The sequence below is a fragment of the Bufo bufo genome, chromosome 1 (assembly GCF_905171765.1).
Source record: "Bufo bufo chromosome 1, aBufBuf1.1, whole genome shotgun sequence".
In the NCBI taxonomy this organism is placed as follows: domain Eukaryota; kingdom Metazoa; phylum Chordata; class Amphibia; order Anura; family Bufonidae; genus Bufo; species Bufo bufo.
In genome coordinates, this window is record NC_053389.1 from 303,849,783 (window position 1) to 303,866,509 (window position 16,727).

The following is a 16,727-nucleotide window of genomic DNA, read 5'->3' on the forward strand; positions in this document are numbered from 1 at the left end:
ATGTCTTCTATAATATCCAGGTCAGTTCAATTTGTCATCTCTTGTTCTGACCATCTCAAAGGTGAACATATATGTTAAACTATAAATATTTCAATATAAATACATAAAATACATAAAATTACATAAAACATTTAAAATTGTGTAACATAAAAAATAAGTATGTCATATTGGATATATCCAACAGAGCATGACTGGATATTTATTGGGGATCTGGTATGGACCCCAGAGATATGATCGACCATTATATTACAGCAATGTCCCTTTTATATCTTCATCAATTCCACTAGTCAGAGCTGATTACAATGACAGATGAATGCGAAGTAGATGTGCAACAAAAGACATGTGGACATATTGATTGAATGTCGTATTGATTGGATGTATGGGGGCTGGGGGCCCCAGACCGAGTCCACGACGCAGTGTCGGTAAACGACCCAACTGCGGCGTATGAGTCGGATATGGGGCACCCAGCCTACAAGAACCCAAAAATCTCGAGGTCTGCATTTAAGCCGGCTGGTAGCATAGATCCGAACTCATAGATGCGTCTTGATTCCATCCTAGACATCTGTTTGATGTAGTTCCCACCACGCCAGTGTATGTCTACCTTCTCCAATGCCGTGAAAATGAGACTGGACGGATCTTTATTGTGAACATCTCTATAATGTCTTGAAAGACAATGTTTCTCATATCCCTTACGGATATTGGAGATGTGTTCGGCCAGTCTGGTTTTCAGGGGGCGCTTGGTACGTCCTATATACTGTCTTTTACAGGGGCATTGGATCAGGTAGACCACGCCAGCGGTATTGCAGGTCAGACATTCCTTTATCTCCCATTTATATCTATTCTGTGTGGAGGCAATTGTTGATATTTTCCTCGGTGTCGGGGAGATCTTACAGGCCATGCACCTACCACATTTGAAAAAACCTTTTAATTTCATCCAGGTATCTATGGTTGTATTGACCTGTTTCGTTGGTTTTTTGATTGATGGGGCTATTTTGAGTCCCAAGTTAGGGGCTTTCGTAAATGTTAAAAGAGGCCCAGTGGGCATTAAATGGCCGATCACCCGATCACTCAAAATATGATGCCAATGGGTTCATATCCGACTCATACGCCGCAGTTGGGTCGTTTACCGACACTGCGTCGTGGACTCGGTCTGGGGCCCCCAGCCCCCATACATCCAATCAATACGACATTCAATCAATATGTCCACATGTCTTTTGTTGCACATCTACTTCGCATTCATCTGTCATTGTAATCAGCTCTGACTAGTGGAATTGATGAAGATATAAAAGGGACATTGCTGTAATATAATGGTCGATCATATCTCTGGGGTCCATACCAGATCCCCAATAAATATCCAGTCATGCTCTGTTGGATATATCCAATATGACATACTTATTTTTTATGTTACACAATTTTAAATGTTTTATGTAATTTTATGTATTTTATGTATTTATATTGAAATATTTATAGTTTAACATATATGTTCACCTTTGAGATGGTCAGAACAAGAGATGACAAATTGAACTGACCTGGATATTATAGAAGACATTATTGTTAATGAAATAATTGCCCAAGATGTTTTATCTTTGTTTAACAAGTAGATATAACAAAATGCTTTCTGATTCTAAGTCCATATGTAACAGCAGAATTGTATAGCACAGAAAACGCATATATGCTCAATAAAACCGCATGAATACCGCATGCATAGAAATTGGAAAACGTATTCCAAAATGGAAATCCAGGAATCCACAGTTTTGGTGTGACATTCAGGATATAAAAGGTGGAGGTCCACAGGTGTCAAGGCACCACTGAGGAAGGGAAGGCTAATTCCCGAAACGCGTCTGGGCCGGACACCTGTGAGCAGCACCTCCGTGATCTTTAGCGTGGCCACGCTATTTCCAACTGCAGCCGCAGTCAACCTTACAGGAACAAACAAACACAGACCGAAGAGGTAACTTCTTTGTTCCAGCCGGAGGATTATCACACACGGACGCATCAAGTCCCGCTCCAACTCCCGCGTTAGTTCGGGACTAGCAGCGTGAACAGTGTGGAGCGTGACGCCGGCATTAACTTGCACCGCTTGCGACCGAGTCCGCGACTAACTTGCACCGTCAGCCGTTTGTGTGAATAGGAAGGAAGGTAAGATACCATTCCTCCCCAAAGGATTGACTTTCATCGTACGGTATGATCAATACCTATAGCCATTAAGCTTGTGTTTAATCCTACTGCACCGACAGCCCTGTGGAGGAGATATACTATCTTAATCATATCTTGGCTATCTATTTGTGCTTGATGTGTCCCATATATGGGATAAAGATTGACAATCATATTTGAGGATTGACATTTTTGGAATCGACACTGTGACAGTGGATTTGTGCTCAGTTACCTGCTGTGGCAGTCCACACTGCTTGGACAATTTCAATACTTCATTTTAAGTGTGGAAACTCAACATATGCATTCCCATTGGTGATTATAATTTATGTTATGTTTTATATCTATCTTAAATGGTTTTATGACTAGTACATGTATTAATAAATTGATTTAATTAAATTTTATCAAGTCCAAGTGCTTGAGTGCTCACCCACTACCTTTTTATTTATTAACCATACAATTAGAGGGTGGGTGTCCCTCTATTTTGGGTTGGCAGCACCTGACTCCATAATCCGCTTGAAGTGAGCCACCATATTGTATTAATACTGACTACATATTACTGATTGGTGCACTAAGTATTGTTGTGACATCACAGCACTATGTCTGTAGCATGTATGTATGGACAGCAGAACCTATCACACTGCCTAACACCCTGCACTGGAACATCAGCTACATTATATCACAATCTAACCTACACTGACTATCTCCCCCTAACTATCTGAATTATATATATAAGCTAACTAACTAACTAACTATCTAATGTAATTAAACAGTAAAGCACAGAGCACAGCAATGTCACTGCTGTCTCTCTCGGAACTCCATAAAACTACAGAAAATGGCTGCTGGGGAGGTTCTTATATACATTGGCCCACAAGCAAGAAGGGAGGTTACTGATAAAAAAAAAAATCTAGAGTATTCGAGGATATGAATATATAGAACTATATTCTAAATATTCACGAATACTTGAAGTGGCGATATACACGATTAAAATTTGCGATTATTAGCGACCAACACTACTAATTATCACAATGGGGCCTGGAATAAAAAGACATTCAGAATTCTAATATAATTGTGGTGTCTGAAATGAGTGCAGTCAAATTTGCTAGGGGATATCAAAAGGATTGGGTTCAAGTGGTAATTTATGACAGATACTAGGTTAATGCTATGGATCAGTGTGTATGATTACCAAGAGACTGCAAAATGTATATTAGGTTAAAGTTGATTGGCCATGAGAGGATAGTCTTAACTGATAAGATGTATTGACTATTTGAGCATTGCAAAATGATGCAATAACAAATCATTTGAATATATTTTCTATAAAACTGGTGTAAAGGAAAACTGGCTTAGTTGGCCATAGCAACGAATCACATTCCACCTTTCATTTCCCAAAGGAGTGCTGAAAAATGAAAGGTGGAATCTGATTGCTTGCTATGGCCAACTCAACCAGTTTTCCTTTACACCAGTTTTGAGAAATCCACCCCAAAGTGTTTATTGTGCAGAGCCAATGCATGTTTTCTTCTAAACGTTTCATACACAGTAGGCGTTTATAGTGAAAACCTGATTTAAATCCTTTTATGATTATACATTTCTCTTAGGCCTCCTGCACACGACCGTATGGCTTTTTCAGTGTTTTGCAGTCAGTTTTTTCTGTGTCCATTCCGTTTTTCCATTCCGTTTTTCCATATTGCATATACAGTATAGAGTAATTACTTAATTTGGTTCTGCAAAAACAGAATGGATACGAAAGACATACGGAGTACATTCCATATGTGTTCAGTTTTTTTGCGGACCCATTGACTTGAATGGAACCACGGAACGTGATTTGCAGGCAATAATAGGACATGTTCTATCTTTCTTTTCTTTTAAAATTATTTTTATTAATTTTGTAATAAGTAAAGAATAACAAACAATGGTATGCAAACCAATGATGTACAATGCTTCATCAATGAAGTAGATAGAAACAGAGATCTTATGCAGAATAATAATAATACATTTCACTTCATCAGCAGGGCCTAAGCGTATAACATAAATGAGAACGACTTCTCGCAGGCTAGGTAGGAGCTTTAATAAGCAGCAAAGGGAGAACTAACCATTTGATTGGCTAAATTAAGGCTAGAGAAGACCCTATATCACTGAATAATTGTCCTACTAAAACTTAACTTTTATATCAATAATAATTAAAATATGTCCCACGATAAAGTGTTAGATGACTGCATATATAAGATAGGCTAATGTGCAAAATCGGCACTGGGTACATAAACATAAGGAGTACAGATTTGGACTGGTGTATGCGTCGACCGCTATCATTGGCTGTTTGTGGAACGCAAGCCGATTCCAAATGGAACGCAATGGGAGCCGGAAGTAGGCATGATGCACCGGAAGTGACGTGACGGATCAATGGAACGCATAAATAATATGCGTTCCAGAGCGGCCCAATGGTAAAGATGCGCCAGACGTAGTGAATTTCAAACGATGGAGCGCATAATAGTGCGCTCCAGCGATAATGATAATACAGTATACATATAAAGATATTTATGTAACCATTAATAGTCAAATGATTATGCCAAAAGATTATTGCCAATAATCAATGAGATATAATAATAATAAAATTGTCCTATTATAATCGGGCACATATAGAGGACAACAGAAGTTGGAATATTGGTATGGGACAGCAAGTGGAAACAGAAGAGGGGACATAATATTGTTTATACAAAAACTAATGATTTGTCCCACCCAAAAATACAGATTCCACTTGAATATAGATACAGAAAAAAAGACCTATCCCGGTCTGATAATATTATTTGCTAGGTCCAGATTTGATTTTTTACAATCACGATAATTTGAGTTACATATAACAGGCTTTCAAAAAAAAAAAATATATATATATATATGTCCAAAAGACACAATAGGTTTACAAAATGATTTAAAAAGGGTAAACCTATAATGTAGTATGTCGTTCTCGCTGGATAGCTGGACATACCAGGAGAAACAGACTACCATATAATCAAACGCATTTATATAAAGCAGCCAAAGGACAATATTTCATTCAGCCCAAGTGGGGTCACCATTTTTAATCGGTAAGTCCATTCAGACTCTTTTTGCAAGATTTTCTTGTTAAGGTCGCCTCCTCTTGGGGATGGGCGAATCACCTCAACGGCACAGAATTTTAGACACTTGGGGTTTCCATCATGGAGATCATGAATATGTCTAGAGAGGGTGGTGTCTCTCTTATGTTTAATGTCTACAAGATGCTCCCCAATTCTCCCTCTAAATTCTCGCTTCGTCTTACCAACGTACTGAAGTTGACATGCACATGTACATAGATATACCACCCCAGTAGTTTTGCAGTTTACAAAGTCCCTAATATTGTATGTAATATTAGTGGTATTACTGGTGAAAGTTTTAGTTTGACATATGTAAGGACAAGCTATACAGGACCCGCATTTGAAAGTGCCCAGGGGTTTTCTATCTAGCCAGGTGCTGGGTTTTTTGACTGCTGTATAATGACTATGAACAAATCTGTCACCTAGCGATCTCCCTCTTCTGTATGTTATAGCAGGTTTAGGTGGAAGAATATCTCGAATGTCTGGGTCCAATAAAAGCATATCCCAGTATTTTTGGAAGATGTTTCTCATCTCTCTATTGCAGGTATCATATGTTCCAATTATGCGAAGTATGGAGTCCTTTTCTGTCTTTTTAGGTTTGGATGATAATAAATCCGTTCTGTTTGTGTTTTAAGGCCAACTTGAAAGCCCTTTGCAAAGGTAAGTCAGGATAACCTCTTTGGTTAAATCTCGTTTTGAGGTCATTAGCCTGACTAAAGAAATCTTTTTGTGTAGTACAGTTTCTGCGTACTCGCAGATATTGTCCTTTCGGAATACCGCATTTTAGATTTTCTGGGTGATGGCTTTCCCACCTAAGCAGATTATTTGTTGCTGTTGGTTTCCTATAGGTTTTTGTAGTAATTGCGCCATTCCTCAGAGTAATGTGTAGATCCAGAAAGGCAAGACCTTGATCATACACTTCCGATGTGAAGTGCATGCCTATTTCATTTTTGTTCAAGTCGGCCAGAAAATCAGAGAATAGTCGTCTGGGGCCGCTCCAAAATATCAGAATGTCATTGATATAGCGGCCCCAGAAGACTATCCTCGACGTCCAAGGACTCTCATCTGCAAATACCAAGGTATCCTCCCACCAGCCCAGGAACAAATTAGCATAAGTGGGGGCTAGAGAAGACCCTAGCATAAAGCAGGCGAGACGAATCCCACTAAAATTGAGGTACGGTACTTTGGGCTAGAGTGAGTACACCTGTCTTTCTCATAAAGCAATACGATGTGCAGTACTGATATGAAGCGTATTCAAATGAGCTCAGTAGTCCAACGAAGAAACTGTTGAGAACAGAGAAACAGGGGGAAGGGAAAGAAAGGGGAAGGGGGGGGAGAAGGAAGGTGAGAAAGGATAAAGGAAAGGGTGATAGGTACAAATGACCAGAAAATCTATTAAGTGTCTGACTCTTTGAAGGTAGTGAGATTACAGACCGACAAGTAGGGGGGGTACCTGTAGAGACCGGGCAGCCAGTATTAGAGCCGTGCAGTTATATCTATAATTACTCAGTGAAAATGATCACGAGAATACTCAATGACCAAGGTAATTAGGAGCTCAAAATATCCAACTCCTTAATTAAGAGCGGGTTCATGGTATCTTTCCTGGCTGACCAGGGAAGCCACATTTTAGTAAATTTGTGATGTGAGCGTAATTCCCAATGTGGGACATGTTCTATCTTTCAACGGAACGGAAAAACGGAAATACGGAAACGGAATGCATACGGAGTACATTCCGTTTTTTTGTGGAACCATTGAAATGAATGGTTCCGTATACGGAACGAAAAAACAGCCCGTAAACGAAAAAAAAAAAATGTAAATTTTGTAAACCTGACACTTTCAATAGACATGAACAATGCTGTTTCTGGAAACACAGCAGAACCTTTTTTTCTAATCCCAGACAATATCTTTAACATAAATCATTTATAACAGATAAAACTTACAAGAATTTCTAAGTAATAAAAAAAATATAGATGGTTTCCAATTAATATAAATGAAGTAACAAAGCATTAACAAGCACACAATGACTTTTATAAGACAGCAAAAATTCAAGAACTAAACCATAAAAAGATACATATCATTAGACAAAAGTAATATTTTCTTGTCATGTGGGAATCCTCAACCAGTTAAAGTGGTCAGCTTGGTAACGTAAGGCTACTTTCACACTCGCATTTGGTGCGGATCCGTCATGGATCTGCACAGACGGATCCGCACCGATAATACAATCGTCTGCATTCGTTCAGAACGGATCCGTTTGTATTATCTTTAACATAGCCAAGACAGATCCGTCATGAACATCATTAAAAGTCAAAGGAGGACGGATCGGTTTTCTATTGTGCCAGATTGTGTCATAGAAAACGGATCAGTCCCCATTGACTTACATTGTGTGTCAGAACGGATCCTTTTGGCTCAGTTTCATCAGACGGACACCAAAACGCTGCAAGCGGCGTTTTGGTGTCCGCCTCCAAAGCGGACTGGAGACGGAACGGAGGCAAACTGATGCATTCTGAGCGGATCCTTTTCCATTCAGAATGCATTAGGGCAAAACTGATCCGTTTTGGACCACTTGTGAGAGCCCTGAACGGATCTCACAAACGGAAAGCCAAAACGCAAGTGTGAAAGTAGCCTAAGAGAAAACAAATCTCCATCTGATCTCCTCCTTGAATCACCTTTTTATGCTCCCAGAACTATATGGTACTAAGCAATATCTAATTATAAGTTAATCTTTAAAAATGGTCAACTGAAATGATTTATGGGATGTTCTGACATTTTCATGGTATATAACTAACCACTTCATAAACATAATACATGAAATGAAAAAATAAAAAATATTGGTATAAAGCCAGTGGAGAAGATAAAAGAAAAATAAATTAGGCACAAAGCCTTTTTAGCAAATATTTATATAAAAAAAAATATTTTTCTTTCTCTTCTCATTGATTAATTCATATTCTATGGGGTAGATTTATCAAAACTGGAGTAAAGGAAACTGGCTTAGTTGCCCATAGCAACCAGATTATGCCTTTCATTTTCACAGCTCCTTTGGAAAATGAGAGGTGGAATCTGATTGATTGCTATGAGCGACTAAGCCAGATTTTCTTTGCACTGGTTAAAATAAATCTCCCCTTATGTATTTTAGTTTATCATTTGATATTGTTTTATGACTTATGACTTGATATGTTTTAGACTTTTTATAAGACATATGCATTTTTACAATGACTAAATCATTCATAAGGTTCAGGGAGAGTTTTAGAAAAGAAAAATTAATAAATGGGCCAACAAGCAAGATTAATCTTCTCATGCATCTTGTAAAGCTGAATTATAATTCCAGCATATGGCATCTACCTTAAAAAATGCAGTTGACAAGAATTTCCCAGTTATTATAATAGTACTGAGGGACAGTCAGTGGTGTGATAATTTACTAACTTGGTGCAAGCCTTCATTGTTGAAGTTACTACTGATATTTCTTACAGGATGTCCAGCTGCTGGCATACTGAACAGTTATAAAATATACAAAATAATGGGCCAAATTCAAAATGGACATTTCAACTTTTGCTACATAATAGATAAATCCACTACACTTTATAGAAATGAAGAATATATATTTAAAAGCAATATGTCTTCTGTATTAAAAAATAATACTGAAATCCAGAGTCATAATGGGCTGGGCCTGTTCTGTAGAGAAGACTTTAGAGAATTCGTTATCTCCAGTCATTATTTTCTTGATTGCGGAAATCGGCAATTGAAGAATTAGAGATAAAAATTTGCATTACGAAAATTTGCAATCAACACTACTCCTAAAGTTAAAGATATTGCAGCCTTCTCATTGGCCCACAAGCTAGAAGCAATGAGGGATCATGTGTACTGATTTAAAAAAATCTCAAATATTCGAAATTACGAATATATATCACTATATACTAAATATTCGCAAATTCTTGAAGTGCCGATATTCGCAATAAAAATTTGCAATTCGAATATTCGTGATCAACACTACAGGTAACACCTTTGTTTACAACAGTATCCCCCATTCACAAAAGATGACAGTCACTGTTCACCAGGGGTGGTCTGGGAACTTAGTGGCCCTGGAAAACATACTTAAAGTATGGCACATTATACCACCCTTCAGAGCCAAATACCACAGTCCATCACAAAATACTGCCAGCAGCACAAAATACATCCCCAAAAACTTCCACTGGCCGGCCGTGAGGAGTGTAAGGTCTATGGCCAATCCGCCCTGCTGGTCACCTCCTCCCCCTCCTTGCACAATTACCTCTGGCAGGAGTATGCTGAGAACACTCTCCCATAGAAGTCAACGAGTCACTTCAACAAAATAGGTTCCTTTGGCCCACATGGCTTATATTAAAGGGATTCTGTCACCTCGTTTTAGCTTATAGAGCTGCGGACATGCACGGCTAGATTGCCACTAGCATGTCCGCAATATACCCATAGCGCTGTGTCCTTTTATTGTGTTTAAAAAATGATTTTATAGATATGTAAATGACCCTGGTAAGGAGCCCAAGGGGCTGTACTAACCTTCTTGGAGGAGAGCCACGCCCCCCTGTGAAGAAGCCCAGCACCACCTGCGTCCTCCGAATCTCCTCCGAGCTCGTGCATCGCGAGATTACGGCGATCTAACTGTGAGCAAGGAGGAGATTCAGAGGACACAGGCGGTGCTGGGCTCCTTCACAGGAGGGCGTGGCTTTCCTCCAAGAAGGTTAGTACAGCCTGTTGGGCTCCTTACCAGGCTCATTTACATAGCCATAAAATCATTTTTTAAACACAATAAAAGGACACAGCTTTATGGGACAGGTATATTGCGGACATGCTAGTGGCGATCTAGCCGTGCATGTCCGCAGCTCTATAGGCTAAAACGAGATGACAGAATCCCTTTAAGCATACAGTTAACTGCAGAAGCCTTACCTTTGTTTTCTGTTATGAAACTTTTCAACATACTGAAATAGAGGTCGGAGTAACATGTCTCTTATTTCATTCTTCTAAAACAATCTTGGACAGAAAACAGGTTCAGGCAGCGTTTTGGTGTCCGTCTCCAGAGCGGAATGGTTACTGAACGGAGGCAAACTGATGCATTCTGAGCGGATACTTTTCCATTCAGAATGCATTAGGGCAAAACTGATCCGTTTTGGACCACTTTTGAGAGCCCTGAATGGATTTCACAAACGGAAAGCCAAAACGGTAGTGTGAAAGTAGGACACCATAAAACTCCAGGAATTATATAAAATGGCTGCCAGCAACCTGTCCTAGACTAGAAGCAGCATTGGTTGCCTCCACTTGCAGAGCTGCCTAGGGAGGTGAGCAGCCTGGTCCTCACTACACACTGCACTACTCTACAGTAGATGGTAATGATGCAATCCTGCCATCATGGCTGAGCAGCCTGACAGGAAAACTCACCAATATGTAGTATATGTACTGTATGTGCCAGAGTGTAGTGTGTAGTGATATTCTGCCCTCTCACCTCCCAAGGAAGCTCTGCAAGTGGAGTCAACCAGTCCTGCTGATATTCTAGGACAGGGTGCCCACTGCCATTTTAAATAATTTCCAGAGAACCCATGCAATAACCAGTCAATCAGACATTTTAGGTTACGTGGGAGTATATTTGTGTTGCTTACGATCATGTGAGTGGGACCATCAGAAAGAGCTAAGGAAGATAATTTGACTATTTCTTTTCTTCAGTATTTTAGTGAAAGTGCTTGCTTGCCCAGCAATGGTGTGGGTTAGAGAAGTTGAAAGTCTAGCCAAACTGTTTTATAACTTGTCTTAGTGCTTGGCCGTAAAAAATTAAAATGTAACTTGCCTATGGACAACTCCTAGGACTTGTATGACCAGGTTTGTAGATTTATTCTCCAGAACTGGTACTGGATGCAAAACTGTCTACTGACGTGTCTGCTTTAGCAGTTACCTGCATGCCTCATGTAATAACAATTCTAGAACATCTTTTCGTGTGCAGTAACTCTATGTTGTGCCATTCCCATGTGATTCCTGATAGAAGTTTATGAATTATTTTTCAGCAGTGTGCAATAAAGTTCCAAAGGGGTGTTATCAAATGGGGGTATCTGACACTGGCAGCACTAATTGCATAGTGGCAGACTGTACAGGGACACACCTCCAACTGGTAGCACCCAGATGGACTTTTATTGCAGACTATTAGCAATTAATTCATAAACTTCAATTAGGAATAATAGAGGAATGTCACAGAATAGCATTATGAGAAAAGATGCTCTAGAATTGTTACTACATAGTTACTGAAACCCACACATCAGGAGTGGTGGTGACAGGACCATTTTAACTCCTAGGGAACAATACTGTACTTAAAGGATATCACCTGCTTTGGATAAGCCTCACTGCTGGGATCTTGAGCAATCAAATGTAGTCTGTGGAAAAAAAATACATTTACCTCAGCGGGCCTTCCCTAGCAGCAGACCAGCATCTCACACATTGCGCTGCTGGTCTATGTAGGAGAAGGTGCGGCTGGGAATTCTCCTCCTTCTACAGAGCAGCGCAATGTGTGACACTACGTTATTCTGCTGCGGTTGATGCGCTGGATCATGAGCAGTGATTATTTGTAAACAGGTGAGTATTTGTAATGTTTTTTTTTTAACTTTCTGTGAAGGGAGCACATATCTGGGCAGCATAAGGACTCGGAAGGGGGCACATGGCAGAATAATTACTGTGAAGAGGCCACAGTACATCATAATTGCTCTGTAGGTGCCATATCTGGCCATTAGCAACATGAAGGAGACACATATGTGGGCATAGCTACATTGGGGGCATATATCTGGGCATAGTTACTGTGAGGGGGCACATTCCTGGGCATAGTTACTGTGAGGGGGCACATTCCTGGGCATACCTACTTGAGGGGACACATTCCTGGGCATAACTACTGTGAGGGGGCACATATCTGGGCATAATTACTGTGAGGGGGCACATATATTTGCATAACTACTGTGAGGTGGCACATATCTGGACATAGCTACTGTGAATGACCACATATTTGGGCATAGCTACTGTGAGGGGGCACATATCTGGCTACAACTACTGTGAGTGGGTTCATATCTGTGCATAGCTACTGTGATGGGGCACATATTGGGGGATAACTAATTTAAAGGTGGCAAATCTGTGAATGTATCTTTTTTAATAATGCATATTCCCTCCTTTGCTTTCAGGATTTATGTAACCATCACATTGAAAAACGCTGGTTTCGATGGTTACATAGTTACATAGCTAATACAGTTGAAAAAATACATAAGTCAATCAAGTTCAACCAAGGGATAGGTAAGGATGTGAATCCCAGAAGGAAATGAGACTCAGATTTCTACACGTTTTCATAAAAATTCATGTCATTTACTTTTAAGAATTCATCTAAACACTTTTTGAAACTGTCCACTGTTCCTGCTGTGACCACTTCCTGAGGAAGACTATACCACAGATCCCCAGTTCTTACAGTAAAGAAGCTTTGACGCTTCTGGAGACTGAACTTTTTCTTCTCCAGTCGGAGGCAGTGCCCCCTTGTCTTTTGAAGGGATTCTACATGGAACAGTTTTTCACCGTATTTTCTGCATGGCCCATTTATATATTTGTATAGGTTAATCATGTCCCCCCTTAGACGTCTCTTCTCAAGACTAAATAAATTCTATTATTTTAATCTTCATAACTAAGACCCTCCATGCCCCTTATCATTTTAGTCGATCTCCTCTGTACATTTTCCAGCTGTAGTGTGTCCTTTCTATGGACCGGTGCCCAGAACTGGACTGCGTATTCCAGATGAGGCCGCACCAACGCTTTGTAAAGTGGTAGTGTTACATCCCTGCCCCGAGAGTCCATGTTTTGTTTAATGCATGACATTATCCTGGTAGCCTGAGAAGCAGCTGATTGACATTGTATGCTGTAATTTAATCTACCATCCACAAGGACACCTAAATCCTTCTCTATATGTGAATCTCTCCATGTTACATCCCCTAAGACATATGATGCACAGGGATTATTACTACCAAGATGCATAACTTTACATTTATCCACATTGAACCTCATTTGCCAAGTAGAGATGTCCCAAACTATTCACCGGCGAATAGTTCCCGGCGAACATCGCTTGTTCGCGTTCGCCGCGGCGGGCGAACATATGCGATGTTCGGTCCGCCCCCTATTCATCATCATTGTGTAAACTTTGACCCTGTACCTCACAGTCAGCAGACACATTCCAGCCAATCAGCATCGTACCCTCCCTCCCAGACCCTCCCACCTCCTGGACAGCATCCATTTTAGATTCATTCGGAAGCTGCAGTGTCACAAATTTGACTAAGTTGTAATCACAATGCGATTAATACAGGTTATATTAATCGCATTGCAAATTCAACTTAGAGCTGGGTTCCTAATGGTTGTATTGCTAGAATATAACAAAGATTGAGAATATAGTGCTATATTCGTTATATTCGTCAATTCTAGCAATACAACCATTAGGAACTCAGATCTAAGTTGTAATCGCAATGCGATTAATACAGGTTATATTAATCGCATTGCGAATTCAACTTAGAGTTGGGTTCCTAATGACCCTGTACCTCACAGTCAGCAGACACATTCCAGCCAATCAGCAGCAGACCCTCCCTCCCAGACCCTCCCACCTCCTGGACAGCATCCATTTTAGATTCATTCGGAACCTGCATTCTTAGTGAGAGGAGGGACAGTGTAGCTGCTGCTGATTTAATAGGGAAATCGATAGCTAGGCTAGTGTATTCAGTGTCTACTACAGTCCTGAAAGACTCATCTGATCTCTGCTGTAAGGACAGCACCCCAAAAAGCCCTTTTTAGGGCTAGAACATCAGTCTGCTTTTTTTTTCTTTTTTTTTCTGTGTAATCTAATTGCAGTTGCCTGCCAGCGTGTGTGTCAGGCTCACAGCGTATACTGTGCCCACTTGCCCAGTGCCACCACTCATATCTGGTGTCACAGTAGCTTGCATTTGAAAAAAACAAAAAACTTTTTTGACTGTAATATAATAGCAGTCAGTTGCAGGCACACGCGTGTGTTTCATGCCCTGCAAGTGCACAGTTTCACCAGCGCAACTCATATCTGGTGTCACATTCGATTCCATTTAAAGAAAGACAACAATTTTGACTGTGAATAAATAGCAGTCAGTTGCACACACGTGTTTGTGTGCTTAAGGCCTAGCTGCAAGTCCATAGTGTCACCAGCGCAACTCATATCTGGTGTCACAGTAGCTTGCACGCATAGTACAACTTAACGAATCAAAAAAAAATTACAGGCAGAGGCAGGCCACCCTGCAGGGGCCGTCGTGGTCGTGGTGCTGTGATTCCCTTTGGCCCTAGAATAATGCCCAGTGTTCAGAGGCCACGTACTCTGAACTCGAAAAGTTCTGAGGACATAGTTGACTGGCTAACACAGGACACCCAATCTTCTACAACTTCCGCTCGGAACCTTGACGCACCATCCTCCTCCAGCTCAGCTTCGGGCACCTCTCAAGTTACCACTCGCCCGCCTGCCGCCAACACTAGCACCACAGCCGCTTCACTTGATCTGTCAGAGGAGTTATTTACACATCAGTTGGAAGAAATGAGTGATGCGCAACCATTATTGCCAGAGGATGTAGATAACAGGGATATGTCTCAGTCAGGCAGCATTACACACATGGACGTACAGTGTGATGATGATGATGTTGTACCCGCTGCTGCTTTCTTTGCTGAGTTGTCAGATACAAGTGAAGCGGTTGATGATGACGATGTGTCCGTGGATGTCACGTGGGTGCCCGCTCGAAGAGAAGAAGAACAGGGAGAAAGTTCAGATGGAGAGACAGAGAGGAGGAGGAGACGAGTTGGAAGCAGGGGGAGGTCGTCGCAAGGAGCTAGTGGCACAGTCAGACAGCATGCATCGGCACCCCGGGTCAGCCAGACAGCACGCCAATCAACGCATGCTGTTGCCACCACCAGAATGCCGTCATTGCAGAGCTCAGCAGTGTGGCATTTTTTTTGTGTGTCTGCCTCTGACAACACCGATGCCATTTGCAAATTGTGCCAAAAGAAACTGAGTCGTGGGAAGTCCAACACCCACCTAGGTACAACTGTGTAATGACCGGCGTCACGCACAGGCAGGGAAAAGGGAAAGCCCTGCCCAAGGGAGAGGGAAAGGTGGTGACCCCTGACTCACCTTGCGGCTGGCACCTGACTGCCCTGACGTCCCTAGACGGGTTCCTCACCCGTGCGGCGATCACGTGCCTAAACCCTGGCTTTCCCTAAAATGAGCCCTAGATAGTGAACGGGCCGGTGGGATCGCTAGTCCGCACCACTGACACTAAGAGGGAAACACCAGGGAGAGGACAGACAATACAGACAAACACATACACCCAGGTGGGCGACAACAGCAGACCACAAAGGTCCAACAGGGATCCGGAGACTAGCATTCTGGACAAACAACCAGAGAACGCAGCAACACAGCTCCAGAGGGTCAGAATAGATGTCCAGGCAGGAAGCTCTATATTTGGCAACCAGAGAAGTGTGAGAGGGGAATATAAGGAGGTTGGGAGTGCTGGACAAGGAACAGCTGAGGAGAAGGAGCTACGGATCCCTGAGTGAGCCAAAAAGGTTGCAAAGCAAACCCAGAAAGCTACCATAAGGAAACAGCCCTATCTTACATAGAGCGCGCAGCCAACCGCTGCGACTTCCTGACCCCGGGTATAACGGAGTCAGGCGTGGTTCTTCACACCCTCGTGACAGTACCCTCCTCTCTATGAGGGACCTCCGGACACTCAGGACCAGGTCTCTCAGGACGAGAGGCATGAAAAACCCGACCTAGCCTGTCGGCGTTTACCTCAGACGCAGGAACCCACATTCTTTCCTCGGGACCGTAACCTCTCCAATGCACCAGATATTGAAGAGAGCGGCGAACCCGACGAGAATTAACAATTTTGGATATCTGAAATTCTAGATTACCATCCACAACAACAGGAGGGGGTGGCAGCTGTGACGGTTCTAGAGGTGGAACATATTTTTTGAGTAACGACTTATGAAAGACATTATGGATTTTAAAAGTCTGAGGTAACTCCAGGCGAAAAGTCACGGGGTTGATGATGGCTACAATTTTGTAAGGACCAATAAACCTAGGACCCAGTTTCCAAGAGGGAACCTTCAATTTAATATTCCTAGTAGACAACCACACATAGTCATTCACTCCTAGGTCCGGACCTGGCGACCGTCTCTTATCAGCCATGCATTTGTATTTACCTCCCATATTTTTCAAGTTAGCTTGCACCTTCTGCCATACCGATGAAAGAGATGACGAAAACCGTTCCTCTTCGGGAACCCCAGAAGACCCCCCCTCTTTGAAAGTACAGAATTGGGGATGAAAACCATATGCACCAAGAAATGGTGACTTGCCAGTGGATTCCTGACGACGATTATTTATGGCAAACTCAGCTAACGGTAAATATGATGACCACAACTCTTGGTTTTCAGACA